The following is a 15,135-nucleotide window of genomic DNA, read 5'->3' as shown; positions in this document are numbered from 1 at the left end:
CAATACCTGTACTTAAACACATTAAAAAATTATCTTTTACAAGACTGCATATTTTACAATATATTAGATTGTGCAGTGCCATATATTTATTTTAATTTTAATTTTATGAAATGGTCCCTTTACAGTGTTATTCATAGTCATTGTCGAAAACTAAGGTTTAACGTAAGTTTAGAAAAACTTGGTTTAATTCTTAGACCTCGGTTAAACTCAGATTTAATGATGTATTATTCATAGTCAACATGGTAAATGGGCTAGGCTAAGTTTTTAAAAACTGTGGATTATCTTAGTTTTATTATAAAGAGCCATAGAGCCTCCTAAATTTCCGTATTATTACTAATTGACGCAAATCTAAAAAAAAAAATAAGACCAAAAATACATTTCATGTTCTACAGTTTTTCCAGGTGTTTTTATTTTTGTCATTATTATCGTCAAATTTTATGAATTTTCGTGAAATATATTTAAATTCGTTTTCTATTTTAAAGTTTATTAATTGTATGTTATTTATTCAAAATTATAATTTAAATCGCGTAATTGTTTTTTGCGATGTATAAACAAAAAAGAGTTAACTGGGAGAAAGTGGTTGGGAGAAATTGCTTAAATTCCTTATGCGTCTAACATTTTGTACATTAGCAATATTCATTATTCTTAGGTATAAAGTGCACAAGTTTTCAAAACATTAATAAATTAAATGATAATAAGATAACAGTGGTTTTTACAATAATCCAGCATTAAACCTCGTATTTGCCTAGTTTTTAAATCAAAGGTTTATCGTTAAACTCAGTCTAGGGTTTAAGTAAAGTTTATCATCTATGAATACCAACAAAAATACATTATTGTTGAACTACTATTGCACCATTGTTAAACAAGGTCCAATATGACTATTAATATAACAAACAAAATTTAAGATAGCATATAATATACAATTACAATAATTTATAATAAAGAAATTATTTAAAATTATAGATCCATAAAAAAATCATTTAAGGTATAGCATTTGCATTCGCAATCGATCTAGAGGCCTTAAGGGTTCGTTGTGCGTATACATGGTGATGTCATGGGGTGCATTGAAATGGACAATGGAACGATATAAACAAGATGGAACTTTGAAGCAAACATGTATAGACCTAAATATTTTTTTACTAATTGTAAAGTACAAAATCATTTATCATTCTACCTATATTAATGTTATAATATTATAGCAGTATCATCCTAATACACAGTTGTTGTAATATTTTCGGTTATTATATGGACGATCCCTGCAGACATGTAAATAATTATAATATGTAATTAGCGTTCATAATAATTATGTATCATCATCGGCACGAAATGTGTCTTGAAGCGGAGGTTTTTTAAATATTAAACCATATTATTTGAAATTGAATCAGGTTTCTGGTACTCTGAAATAACACGCTTTTGTTTGACGATTTTATGTTGTGGCGAAAACGACTTCCGAAGCAAATCGTCTGAAAACGGTCTATGTTGTTGTCTGAAAAAAAAAGAAAAAGAAAACGACATTAGTTCGTTAGGTTTGTTCGTTTCCATTTTATTGTACAACAAATATTTTTGTGTACGTTCTTAAGTTCACAACATCCTGCCTTTGATAATTTATACAATACAATAAGTCAAACTGTAACATTATATTGTGTTTGTATAATATTCTTTTTTTATTTTTGTTCACGCTTGTATCCAATTATTCCAAGAAACTTCCAGCGGTGTACACGTTTCGTTCTTTTACGAAAATTAACAAGTACCCGTAATATCGTTATTTATTTCACGTTATTAAAATAATTGGTTTTTTTTTTTATTTATTACTGCAAAAAAATGGTCGACAATATTTAGTAATAATATGAATATTACCTTTTGTCGTTTCACTTTCGCGAATAAATAATTTTTCCAATCATTTTATTATTATTATTATTATTATATTTTATAAACTATTAGAATAACAAATGGTAATAATACGGAATAGTGGCCTATAGCACTTTAATCAAAATGTTTTGATTCAAATTATTTTGAAAATGTTTTTATTATTATTATTCAGTAAAAATAAAAATATTTTTAATTTATTTTACCAGTAAAGACAAGTACCAAATAAAATAGAGATAGTATATTAATGTTTTTGTTGACGAGGTTTGATTTCAAAATAATAATATTTTGTTATACATTTTTTTGCATAGTCACTAAAATCGAATTTAATTTAAATAAAACTAAATATGTAATCAAAACAAAAAAAAAGTATAAATGTATTTTTATCAAATTAATATTACAAATACGTAAGTAGTTTATATTTAAACAAAACAAAAAGTATTAAATTTAAATACAATTGTATGTGAAACTACAAAATATAATGATATATTAAATATTATTATATGTATTATATTCATAACATTTAAAAATAACTTTTTTAGTTTAACTTCTAGTTTATTTATATTATACTCGATTGCACAGTGTACAATAATATTCTATTATCGTTTATGAAAAAAAAAAAAAAATTATAATTTGTTTTTATCTAATCGGTAGTATTTCATTTTTATTGCTTGAATTTAAATCTTGCTTAGAAATTAAAATCTGACTAAATTAACTAAATTAAATTTTGTTTTAACATTTAATCTTTTACGCTCATTTTTTTTGAGTGTGAAAAGGTCTTTTAAAAATAAGAATAAAATTAATTACCATATCTAGTAATTTCGGTTGACAAAATTATAGAATTGTATATCGTAGTAATAAGTAACTGTATTTACGGATCAACATAATACTATTATAAATATTTTATGAACAGATCATTATATCTATTTATTTTGTTATAATAATGCACACGATTCAATTAATTTTGAATTGGATAGAAGCGTTTTTTTCATATATTTTTGTATACGATTTAAAATTAATTAAAAATTATATTTAATTAAACGAACACTTTTGTGATCTTCAAAATATTTTATTACACATATCCTACGCTTACATTAAATACAATCTCATCATTATACACTATGTTACTCGCGTTGCGCAGTGGCGTGCTCATGGGGGTTATCAGTGTGTCATATCCCCTCTTTGGATTTTTTAATAATTTATTATCTACGTGAAAAAAAATGTTGGGTCTATGACAAGTCAAAAATTAATTCCCCCCTTTCAAAAAAGCTGAGCACGCCACTGGCATTGCATACTTATTTATGCCGTCGAGGGGGAAATGATCGAATACAATATTAATACATTTAAACTGAATTGTATCATTATTATTTCATATTACTACTTACCAAATATTTTGTTAAAAAAAAAACAATTCTTTAATTTACAGCAAAATTATTGTATGCTTTTTTATTCTAAAAATATTTTATAATAGGTAGGTATTTTGTGTCTTTCAGTGTGTGTTTTCCTTTAATGAAAGTATTTTAACACACTCTCAAATTTCTGTGTCAATATAGTTTGAAAATGTATTTTCCTTGTGGATATTTAGTTTAACTTATTAGCTACCTACTAAAAGATTTATCCAAGATCATTTTTGAAAAATACCTTCATGTGATATATTTTAAAATACTTTAATCTCGGTGTTTATTATCATCGGTTCTTATAAAATATTTTACGGAATAAATACGGTTCTGACGAAAATACAAAACACCAAACTTTTCATACATCTAATACATTGTTCGGCTAAAATATGGCGCTGATGAAATATTTCCAGATAAAACAAACCCCCTAAAAGTTGCCACATACTGTCAAAAAACATCCATATGTATAAGACTGTACTTATTCTGAATAACAAGTAATGTCATGCCAAAAAAAAAAAAAAAATAACATCACAGACGTTAAACACTATTTACATTAAAATATATTTTCCAACTATAATTTTCAAAGACAATTTTTCGAATACTTATTTAGATAAATATTTGCTCAACTGTATTTAATACAGTACATATTACAAATTATATTATATATATAACAGTTTGTCAAAGTCGTGAATTTGAGAAGGGAAATTTAATCTGAACTTCTAGAAATCCAAGTCAGTTTTAATCTTACATTTTCCAATAAATATTATTTATTAATTATCTTAATAAAACATTTTAATATTTATGTTTTGAAAGAATTTATCTTAAATTTGTAGAAAGGTTTGACAAAAATATTGATTTTCATAATAAAATTTCATTAACGAAATAATATGCTTTAAGTATGCCCATACAATATACAAAGAGATTTTTTTCTAAAACTTGTTTAAATTACTTGAAATTTCTACTAAATTACTAAAGTGAGCTAACATGCGAGCGCAGTTGTTCAAGTTGGTATATACAGTAATATATGTGCCGAAAAATTGGATAAAGATAAATATATGTTACAGTTACAATAACGATTCTCCAATGTATCTATTTTAAATATTCAACGAAATACTATAAATAATTTAAATAATCAGTTTGAAATGAATAGATACATTGCAAAACCAAGGAAAAAATATTTGTTTTTTCACATTTTTTTTTTTTTTGTCATTTAACATACCTATTTTATTTGTATTGTAGATAAATAGATTTTAAAGTGTAAAAATACCAACAATTTAATAACATAAATACTTAAGTGAAAATTCATAATTTTCGACTAAATATCTTACGTGATTTAAAAATTGTTAAAAGAGCCTGAAATTAAAATTACTTGAGATGTTGTTACGGAGTTCTTCGTCCCATCATTCCACCGTTTTCTGGTTAAGTATCTCCTAAAATGTAGGTCTGTGTATTGTACATCATTAACCGATTCACCCAGCACTTGATACGACTGATATCGGATATTATGGAGATAGCGGTATTACATTTTATTGGTATTTTTACGATTTATTCCGGTCCCACTGAAAAAATATGAAAATATTATTCTAAATTCAATATTTAAATTACAATACAACCCATTGCCCATAATAATATATTCTTACCGTCATAATTTGGTATTCGAATATCTTTTTCTTATATTATATATAAAATATTATCTTTTGGTAGTTACATAAGTTATATCAAATAATCTTTATTGACTCGAACTTTGTGCATCTCGATGAGATTTTGTTTCTGATTGATCCGTATTTCGGTTATGCGGTTATGTTGACTACAGCTCTGCATGTGGATATGATTTCTCCTTTTACTTCCATCCTCCACTATCCACACCATCAATAGTCGAGAATCAAGACGGAAGAACTACTGGCGTTTGAAGTTTCCTTGATCGGCCCGATATTTCACATTTCTATTTTGAATTTGTCGAATCCAAATATCTTATTTACATGACCATCTAACAAAACAAAATAGTGAATGCATTAAACTCAGAGAAATATAATTTGACCGATATAGGTATTACAAACACATTAATAGTATATACATATAAAATAAGTTAATATTATAAATATTTTTAAGTTGATAAGTGAAGGTTTTCAAGTTATATTTGTGAAAAAATTAAGATTCTATTTGATTTTAAAAAGTTGACTAATTTAAAAATCATTTAAAATTTTTCTAAAACCAAAAAAAAAAAAACATTCGTAATTTACACTGTTCTTTATTTTGAATTTTTATATTATAAAACAGCTGTAAAATAAGTTTCATCTTTTGTATCGTCTTAAAGTACATATTATTATCGATTATTTGTATTCAGTACCTACGGTTTTTACCATTATGCGTTGGTACTTAGTAAGGAGCGGGCATTATGTGTTAAACAGTAATAATAGTTACAGTGATAATAATTTATTAATAATCAATTGGTGTAGATAAGTACCATATCATTACGAATTGATATACCTACTTTTTCATTACCTTCAATCGATCGCTATCGATCTCTGATATTTACAAACAAAAAATAGGTTCTTTAGTACCTATACTTGGCTTCGAAGCGTTATATCTCGCAAACGAATTGACGTAAAAAGTAACGAAAGAATAATTTAATTGATCTATCACATTTTTAGTTATAGGTTGAAAATTAAAAGACGATTAACCGATGGATATGAAGGTGAAAAAATACATTTTTGAAAGACGTGTAAATTAAAAATTTTGAAAAAACATTAATGTTGAGTATACCAACGCATTGTTACTGTATATACGTCGATGTTTTAATTTCTACTTTAAATTATTGTAAATCTTTAATGAAACTCAAGGCGGTTCATAACATTACAATTTTGATAGCATAGAATTGAAGACGTTGTATAATAACAATTTAGTATGTGAGTGTATAGGGGTGTTTCAATTTTTTTTTCCACTCTATTCGTATGTATTTTTGTGACACCGTAATGTCTATAGCGTACGCAGGGAGACTATACGTTATGCAAATCATTTCCAAGCCCCGAGAGTTTCACGTCCGGCGTACCACTATACTAATTACAATCTATAAACATCCTTTGCCTGCAATGGCGGGAATAGGCGAAATATCAAACGAAGAAACATTCCAAACCGGAATGTATTCTACATCACTCGGTTAAAGAGCATCGAGTGTAACGTATATATTTATCGAATTTTCAGGATTGGCGTAGGTGCGACGTACGATCATACATATATCTAATATTATCATGTGGTGCCGTCATAATACGATGTGTTACATATTATTATTATCATTATTTTACCTATATGTACCCATAATACTGCGGAGTGCCTCTTCGGAGTTATTAAAACTCGTCTGTGCGACATCGCAGAGAAAATACGTTTTCTCGGGGGTCCTCCTCATTCATCAAAGTTGAAAATTTAAATATTTATGAGCATTACATTAAAGTATTTGGTTAACAACGCTAAAACATCAGCTATTGTTGTCATAAATTGAAATGACAATACATACGTCGGTACAATGTCGTCACGGCACAGCGATTATAATATACCTAAACATCTATTATTAAAGTGGAGCGGAGCACACTTCGGTGAAACGGGATGGCGCGTTCAAAATAATAAAAGATTAATTAATAAGCCTATCAACGTCAAAACGTATATACTTAATTTATGTGTTATTATATTGACGAAGCGATACCGGTATGCGTTTGTAATAATTATAGTTCTGAAAATAAAAACTCAGCAATTTATCCGTTGCACGCATACCTGATTTTAGTAAGAAAATAAAAAAATTCTAAACTACACATTTTGCGCCACTCATATAAACCTTAAAACAATTGATTTTTGTCAATATAAACGTTTAGATAAAAGGGCGATACTGCCTTATCTCTAATCACTGGATTTCGATTGCAAGTAATGGACATAACAACTATTGAGATTAACTTAAAAAAGATTATTTAAAAGAATAAAGTCAAACCAAAAATATGAATTTCTAAATCTGAAACAATTTTTATGATACAATTGAACAAATTTGATACATTTTTGGGTTATTTTTTTGAGAAAAAATTACATTTTCAAATTACACACATTTAAAAATTCCAAGAATATTTTTACTAGAAGCTTCTTCACGAAAAAGTCTTAAAAATTAAATTTCCAGAGTACAACATTACTATGGTCGTACATTTTCAAGTTCTTTGGCTGGTTGTGTTGCTCGTAAAAGTATATCCCACACGCAGCGAATTTATATCGATATTAACGATAATTATAATTTTTCTCAAATAGAACTCGTTAAAGATTAACATGAGTTTTGAAAAATATATATATATATATATAAATACGTACAAATTATATTCAACACATAGTATGTCGTCATGGCACATCAAAATTATGATAGAGCAAATCATAACGAAAACTATTATAACAATAACGATATGTTGAACTCTTACGATATTCAGGGAGTTTTTATAATATGGTTAGGACTTATTGGTTATTGACAACGGGATAAAATGTAACGCAGTGGACAAGAATTATTTTAAATTTACTTGTGTCACAAGTACCTATCACGAACGACCAATTAAAATGTAAGTACGCGTTTGTGAGTTGATTTCGTAAAAATAATAGTTTATAAATGATCCTAACTCAGTATGGATCAAGCTAAACGCATTGTAGTCTGTAGATTATATCATAGTATTATGTCGAATAGTTGTTTTCATTCCCGAGAAGTTCGAAATAGTTTTCAATTATCGTAAATTTATAGCGAATTACGATAAATGATTGGTTTTTAACTTTTAAATGCACATAATTGATTCATTTGGTTAATATTATGACGTGTTAAACGTAAAAAACAATACCCTAAATAATGTCATTGATTTCTAAATTCATTGACTTGCAAGCATGCGAATGTATAGCGTGAATTACCAGTGGTAATTTTAGCAACACGTTAACGTGGCGAGGGAGGGTGGAATACAGTACTATGGAACAAAAAAAAATTGTTATCTTCCTCTTGCAGAAAATTATCGTTCTAGCGTACTTATCTTTTTATAATGCATTGTCCTTTTTTTTAAAACTTTTATGGCATTTACTGACAATAATCGCCGTAAAATATTATTATTATTATTATTATTATTTTATTGATATATTAAAAGGAATAAAACCAATCCCTTAGGGGTGGTTAGATAAGGTTAGGCTCCACTGCCAATTTCAAAGTTATAAAATAATTGTTTTTAGAGATGGTTATTTGTATTGATTTTATTTTGTTTTAATTAATATTATTTGTATATTATATATAAGTCAACCTCGGAAGTCCGATCATATAATGAATCGGTATACCCGTAATACTTATAATCTTGATGGATTATTTTTTTAAATCCATAAAATTTAATAGCCATTCGTCGAATACAATTTCTAGACTTAGATTCGATACCATCGAAAACAATAATTTAATTAAAATCTTAATAATAAAATATACAACACCTATGCAATATATAATGGATAGCTTCGAAAATAATTGTGCCGTTGCGTAAGATTGCCAATAGCTGCAGTATAATAATAACATATAGATTTGAAAAACTCATTGACTTTTTCAGTGACTGAACGTATTATATTATTACACGAACGCATGAAATGAATACATATTGCGAAAATAAAGTTTGATTATGAACCCCAAAACATTTTATGAGCAATAATTCTTACCCATTTAATTTCATCCAAATAAAACTCTTTACATTCACTTGGTGATTTGACATAAAATAGTGTAATATATATAAATATAATATAATATATAATAAAACGGGTATACAAATTGAAAATATTTCACGAAACGATGGCTCGCATTATACGACCAATATTAAACTTAAACTTACTACCAACGCCTCGAGATTATTTTTTTCAGATTTTGGATACAAATATTTTCCATCGTAAAATGTGATTCACACACACGCATAATTTATGAGTTATGGCGTATTATTTGTGTACGTTTAAATTCCATATTCTATTTTACATGGCTATCGGTTTTCTTATAATCATATTGTTTACATTTATAAAACATTAATTACTTGCCAAAAAGGCGAATATTATTATTATTTAACTTGTAAGTACACTATCATACTATATGCACTGTCCAGAGTATAGTTATTATTTTTAGCAATTATTAATGAATCCTACAGTGAACCCATTCTTAATGCAAATATCTATTAAAAACGATTTTTTTTCCGTGAAAGGCTTAGAAGATTTAGTGAAAAAATATTCATCAACGAATAGGTATTAATAATTAATTGAAAATTTAAAAGTGAATACATACTTAGGAAAAAATTGTATTTATAGTAATATACAGGTATTTTACTGGAAACAAATGAAACAATATGTGCTATATTAGCTATATTATTTTTACTTGCACTTTTTTTTTGTTTTGAATTTTTTTCCAAACAAGTATTTTAAATTCTGAACGGAATGATGAATGTACTAATTACAATGACGTATGTGTGTTTTTTTTTTTTGTGTCTGTCATCACGTTTTGGAGTATTAATAGTGTGCTTTGATTTTTGACTTCAGCCCCTCTCCGAAAAGGAAAATGAATCTTATATTTATTTTTGATATAGTGATTTTTCTATACTTACAAATTATTAAAAAAAATGGATATGGTTACAAGATATGGTTATCTTGTAACCAACTGTATGATAAGCGTAAAGATGACTGATACATTGGAGTTAAAAACTTACACGTATATACCCGTTTCCATTACTCCATGTTACAACCATGACCATTATATAAAACTAAAATAACATAATATTATTGAAAATTATTGTTGTTATATGATTTATATAAAAATTTATTATATATACAATTAATCAAATGTAAATAGAATAGCTCATACAGTGGAAGTGCTTGAATAAGAATAAAAAATGTATGTTAAATAAAGCTGAGTGTATGGTGTGACATTGACTGAATATATTATAAATAGTAAATATTGCGAGTAAATATAATGTACCTACCTACCTGCGTATTAAAAATCCCAAAAAATATGATAAATGATGGATTTTTTATTTAAGTACATGATCTGGAACACATGCGTGAACAAAACTTTAACAACATCTAAAATTTTGAGTGACAATCACGAAGACATTTTTTTTTTCGTTGAAAATACTTATAATGTATTTTATAAAAACATAAGAAAATGACGCACGGATGACGGATCCTCGTCGTGACTATGAGGTCTTAAGTTTTCGATTGAAAAACGCTAATTCTATTTCCAATAATGGAACGTGATATAATGTGATCTGATATGAATTTAAAAAACAGTTTTGAGTTTGTTTCAGTAAAACAGCGAAGATAACAAAAGTTGTTTTAAATTTAAAAAAAAAATCGAAGTTCGACAAAATATTAAAGAAGAAAACAAAAATACGATGACCTTATCCTAAAATTTAAATAGAAAACCCTGCAAAAATGTTATACGTGTTATGCAATATTTACGATCTATCGATGTGCAAATAAATATCATAATAATATGTAGAATCACACAACATGACTATACAATTTAGTTATATACATTATACAGTGTACGTAATTTTATGTTCGGCTGTCAATTATTGAAATATTGAAATGTGATTTCGTCAAGGTTAATGAGTGGGGAGAGGGTGAAATGTTCAAAATGTAATACAATGCACTGTTATAGCGTACTACCGATTGGCTATATATTTTGTTCTCGTCAAAGGAACTTTTTTTATAAATTTATACTTTTGGAAATCATTACACAATCGAAAATAAATAATTCGTTTCCGTGATATCTTACGATCAACGATGAAAATGTATTTTATTTTGTTTTCAATAACTCATTTACAATAATTAACTTCCAAAACTAAATATGATTATTAATCATTATGAACAATGTTTATTAACTACTTATTATATACGATTAAACGGGTGTATTGGATACTTTTTAGTTTGTTCTATTAGTATACCTATATAGTAGAGTAGAAGGTATGTTCTTTCTGTTTTAAATTTGACGTTTTATTTTAATCAAACTATTTATAAGCTCATATGATATAACATATAGCTTATGGTACATCAATACTTGGATTTGCGGGTGACTTATGTAACGTACCAGAACAAAAGGTGGGCATTAGATATATCACTCCGATGTACTGTAGTTGTCGAGTGGGTCACTGTGATGGATGTGTTGAATTTGAATTTAATAATAATCAATCATTGTATACCTACAAAAAACGATTCTGAACGGTCTATCAGCGATCAGCCTGTACCACTAAATATATTTTATGTTATGTTTTTTGATATTGTTATTATAAGTAAAGTAATTTATTTTACTATTCGTATTAGTAATAACTACAGTAGGTTGAATTCGTTTTTAACAAAAAACATTGCGTTTAAAAATATCATTATGCGTATTAAGTATAATAAATTGAGTTAATGTTCTATGCCCCACATTAAAATGTTTCTGAATCAGTGGCGTAATTAGGAATTATTTTTGGTAGAAAACTGTAAACTTTATCACTTCCAAAAACAAAAATCTTTAACTCTATTAAGAACGTAATTGTAGATAATATTATTATAGTTGGATTACTATATTAAATAAAAAATATAGAAATATATTAGTAAAATAAGGATCCGGAGAAGATCTATTTCTCTTATTCCTCCTTAATTTATTACGCCCTTATTTTAAATGAATATTGTTATTCAAAATTTAAATAGGTACCATAATTTTATAATTTTGTACAAATTAAAATTTAAAAGTCTGAAAAAAATTAAGCTCGTATATTTTATTTAGATTTTACGAAAAACTTTAAATTAATTTTTCCGCTATAAAAATTGCACATGTTATAAATTTTTAACTGAAAAACAGTTTTTAAATTCGTGTGATTTTGACGGTTTTTTCAAAAACATTCTAATCGAAATTTATAGTAATATTACTAAAACCCTTAACTTTGAAAATATCTATAAATAACCTTAAAAGAGTTGAAAAAGGTTCTTAAAATTATAATATGTGTAAGAAATGCTATCATAAATATTTCGAAAAATGTTAATTAAACAAAAATTTTTTATTTTGACTTTTCTAAAATACAACTAGTTACAATTTCCTTGAAAATCGAAGCATTTTTTCAACTTTTTCTGTTATACACACACACACACACACACACACACACACACACACACACACACACACACACACACACACACATACATCGTGGTAAAATCAGCACATCTAATGTTGCTCCACTCCGAATCTGAAAATTTAGTGTAATATATTAATTGTAGATCACTCGATATTCAAAATTTAAACGTTGAAATTTTCAACAAAATATTCATCTTTGAAATATGATATTAAAAAGTAAAAACTACACCACCGTTAAAAAATAAAATGAAGATCTAAAAAAATTATTACTATAAAATTATAAAATTAAATAATTTTGAATAATATCAAATTATTTAAAAATAATATTTTTAAACAACTGAAGATTTTTAAGAAAATTGACGTTACCTTTAAAAGTACCAAAATTTGATTTCTAGTTTATTTAAATATAACACTTATATACTTCTATGTAAACTGACTGAAAACATAATCATAATATAAAAATATATATATATGTATATATTATAACTAAAACTTTTTGGAAGCAATGTGTATGTTACCTATATATTATAAGCTACTCGGGAACCAATTTGGTATTTTGGACTTGGGAACCAATTCGTAGGCGTCAACTGAAATAATGAACTATTTTCACTCGAATAATATTATTCTTCAAATATAGTATATTATGCGTGTGTGTGTGTTTTCAATACAATATTATATGTATATAAATAGCTAAACAGCATCCATGCGGTCACATTGATCTTTGAGACATTTCGTTTGTGTGCTGTTTAGACGTATTTTTATAAACTGTTATTACAATATTTCACCCACGACCGTATACGCGTCATTATAAAAGTATTGTGCGTAGAGTTTCAACCCACACACAGCCTGAAATGAGCAATTTTCATTGCCGAAATTGTTTTTAAAACCGTCAATAATATTTCGAAAAAAAACATAGTCATTTGTTTAGATAATTATACTCGAAAAATAAAATAAAATATTGTGTATTTATCAATGTAGTCATATCGAAATATCAAATCAGTATAATATAATATAATTAATATTATTAAGGTATTTCATACTTCGTAGACTATCCATTTTTCTGTTTAGATAGATTAGGTACACTAAGAATGTTTAATTATAATACCGTTTTTTATTTACAACAGAAAACTGTGCTTGGAGAATATATAGATTCTAGTGAAATTGTACTAAGTTATTTGTTAATAAAATAATATTCCTCAAAATCTAGTGGTGAAAAATTCATTTGAACAAATCTGTATCAATTATACGAGTACATATCATTGCAAATAAAAAAAGATTCCATAATTTATAATATTACTTGAGTTTGCTATATAAATTTTCAAAAACTAAACCTACATTCAAACACAAATCTCCTTTTGACTTTTCAAGTGTTTGTCCAATGATCTTTAAACGAAAACACGATTTTATAACAAGTTCAAATAAATAATGTATTTTTTACATCGTGACAAAAACCGTACTCATGAATTATTCCCTCGAAAAATATTCTGTAACTAAATGTATTAACTACTACAGATTGTTTAAGCATATAGTATACTCGTTATATTGCCCAATAGGATCAATTATAAGGACAACAAATATTGTTTTTAAATAAATTATTCAAAAAAATATTAAAATAAAACGTTGATCATTTCAATGTTATTAGAATTATAAATAATTTTAAATAATTTAAAAAGACGAATAGATATTTAATGTAAATAAAATTTAAATATATCATTTTTGAAGTACCGATTTGTAAATCGATAAGAAATTCAAAACCGGTTGTCATTTATTAATTATTATATACTATTAAACAAAATACACAGAAAATAAAATATAGTTTACTGTGTATAAAAAAATATGATTATTATTTATTTATACAACATTATTTAAACAAGCCACGGTTCTGCAAAATATATATCAAATGTTAATTTAATAAAGAACATTAAGTTTGTCCAAATGGAAATGATTATTAACATATTATAACAATGTTTAAATTTTAGATTGTAAATTATATATTCTAAAGAATAATAACCTAACCTTTAGTATTATCAATTTATTACTTTAATAAAATTGTATTAATTTTACAATTTAAATATTTTATTTGTCAGAGGACGTGAAGTTTTTTAAGACAAATTTAGTAACTATACTATAATCGACAATTTAAAGTATCAAAAGTACCAATATTCTAGTTATTTTTTTAATCTCATTAATCACGTGATAATTTGTAATATTAGTTGTTGCACATATACTATTAATCAATACTATTCCTTGTTATAAATTGTAAAAAATAAATAGCCAAAAAAATTACTACAGGTTTCTGGTCAAGTAATATTGTTGAGAATTTTAAAATTCAAATTAAAAAAAAGATTTCCAAATACAGGAAATGCATAGGCATAGTTTTTTTCTAAGCGTTTAACTTTAAATATTATTACAAAATTTATTCATCAAAATCAAAAAAATATTTAAATTATTTTGTAATTAAAAATCATAAAATAATTATTATATAGATAATATTAGTAAAAACTAGAATCATTCAATTTAATTATTAATTTTTACATACTTAAAAATATCTATACACAACAAAATTTTTGAAATATTTTGACTAATTCAAAGCTATTTATATGAAAAACATGTCCATACTAATCTACGGCGAGTCTGTATATTCTTTCACAGTTAACACGTTAATAAAATGTTATAATATTAGGTTAAAAAATAATATATACCCTACAATCAAATTGGGCTTTTGATCCTTTTTACAATACAATCCAT

General features: G+C 25.9%; 1 long non-coding RNA gene across 2 annotated transcripts in view; it reads right to left on the bottom strand.

Annotated features, from left to right (window-relative positions):
* Window positions 1-479: 479 nt before the first annotated feature.
* Window positions 480-15,135, bottom strand: part of LOC113558576 — a 28,983-nt gene continuing 14,327 nt past the window's right edge. The window contains exons 2-4 of one of the 2 annotated variants that reach the window (XR_003405661.1): window positions 4,904-5,250; window positions 4,592-4,822; window positions 480-1,486 (exon numbers count right to left, since the gene is read on the bottom strand). This is a non-coding gene — a long non-coding RNA (uncharacterized LOC113558576). The remainder of the gene's footprint in view (window positions 1,487-4,591; window positions 4,823-4,903; window positions 5,251-15,135) is intronic. The other variant, XR_003405662.1, reaches the window with a different exon arrangement.

This window comes from Rhopalosiphum maidis, chromosome 3, assembly GCF_003676215.2.
Source record: "Rhopalosiphum maidis isolate BTI-1 chromosome 3, ASM367621v3, whole genome shotgun sequence".
NCBI lineage: Eukaryota > Metazoa > Arthropoda > Insecta > Hemiptera > Aphididae > Rhopalosiphum > Rhopalosiphum maidis.
This window is presented reverse-complemented; position numbering and strand designations above follow the sequence as displayed.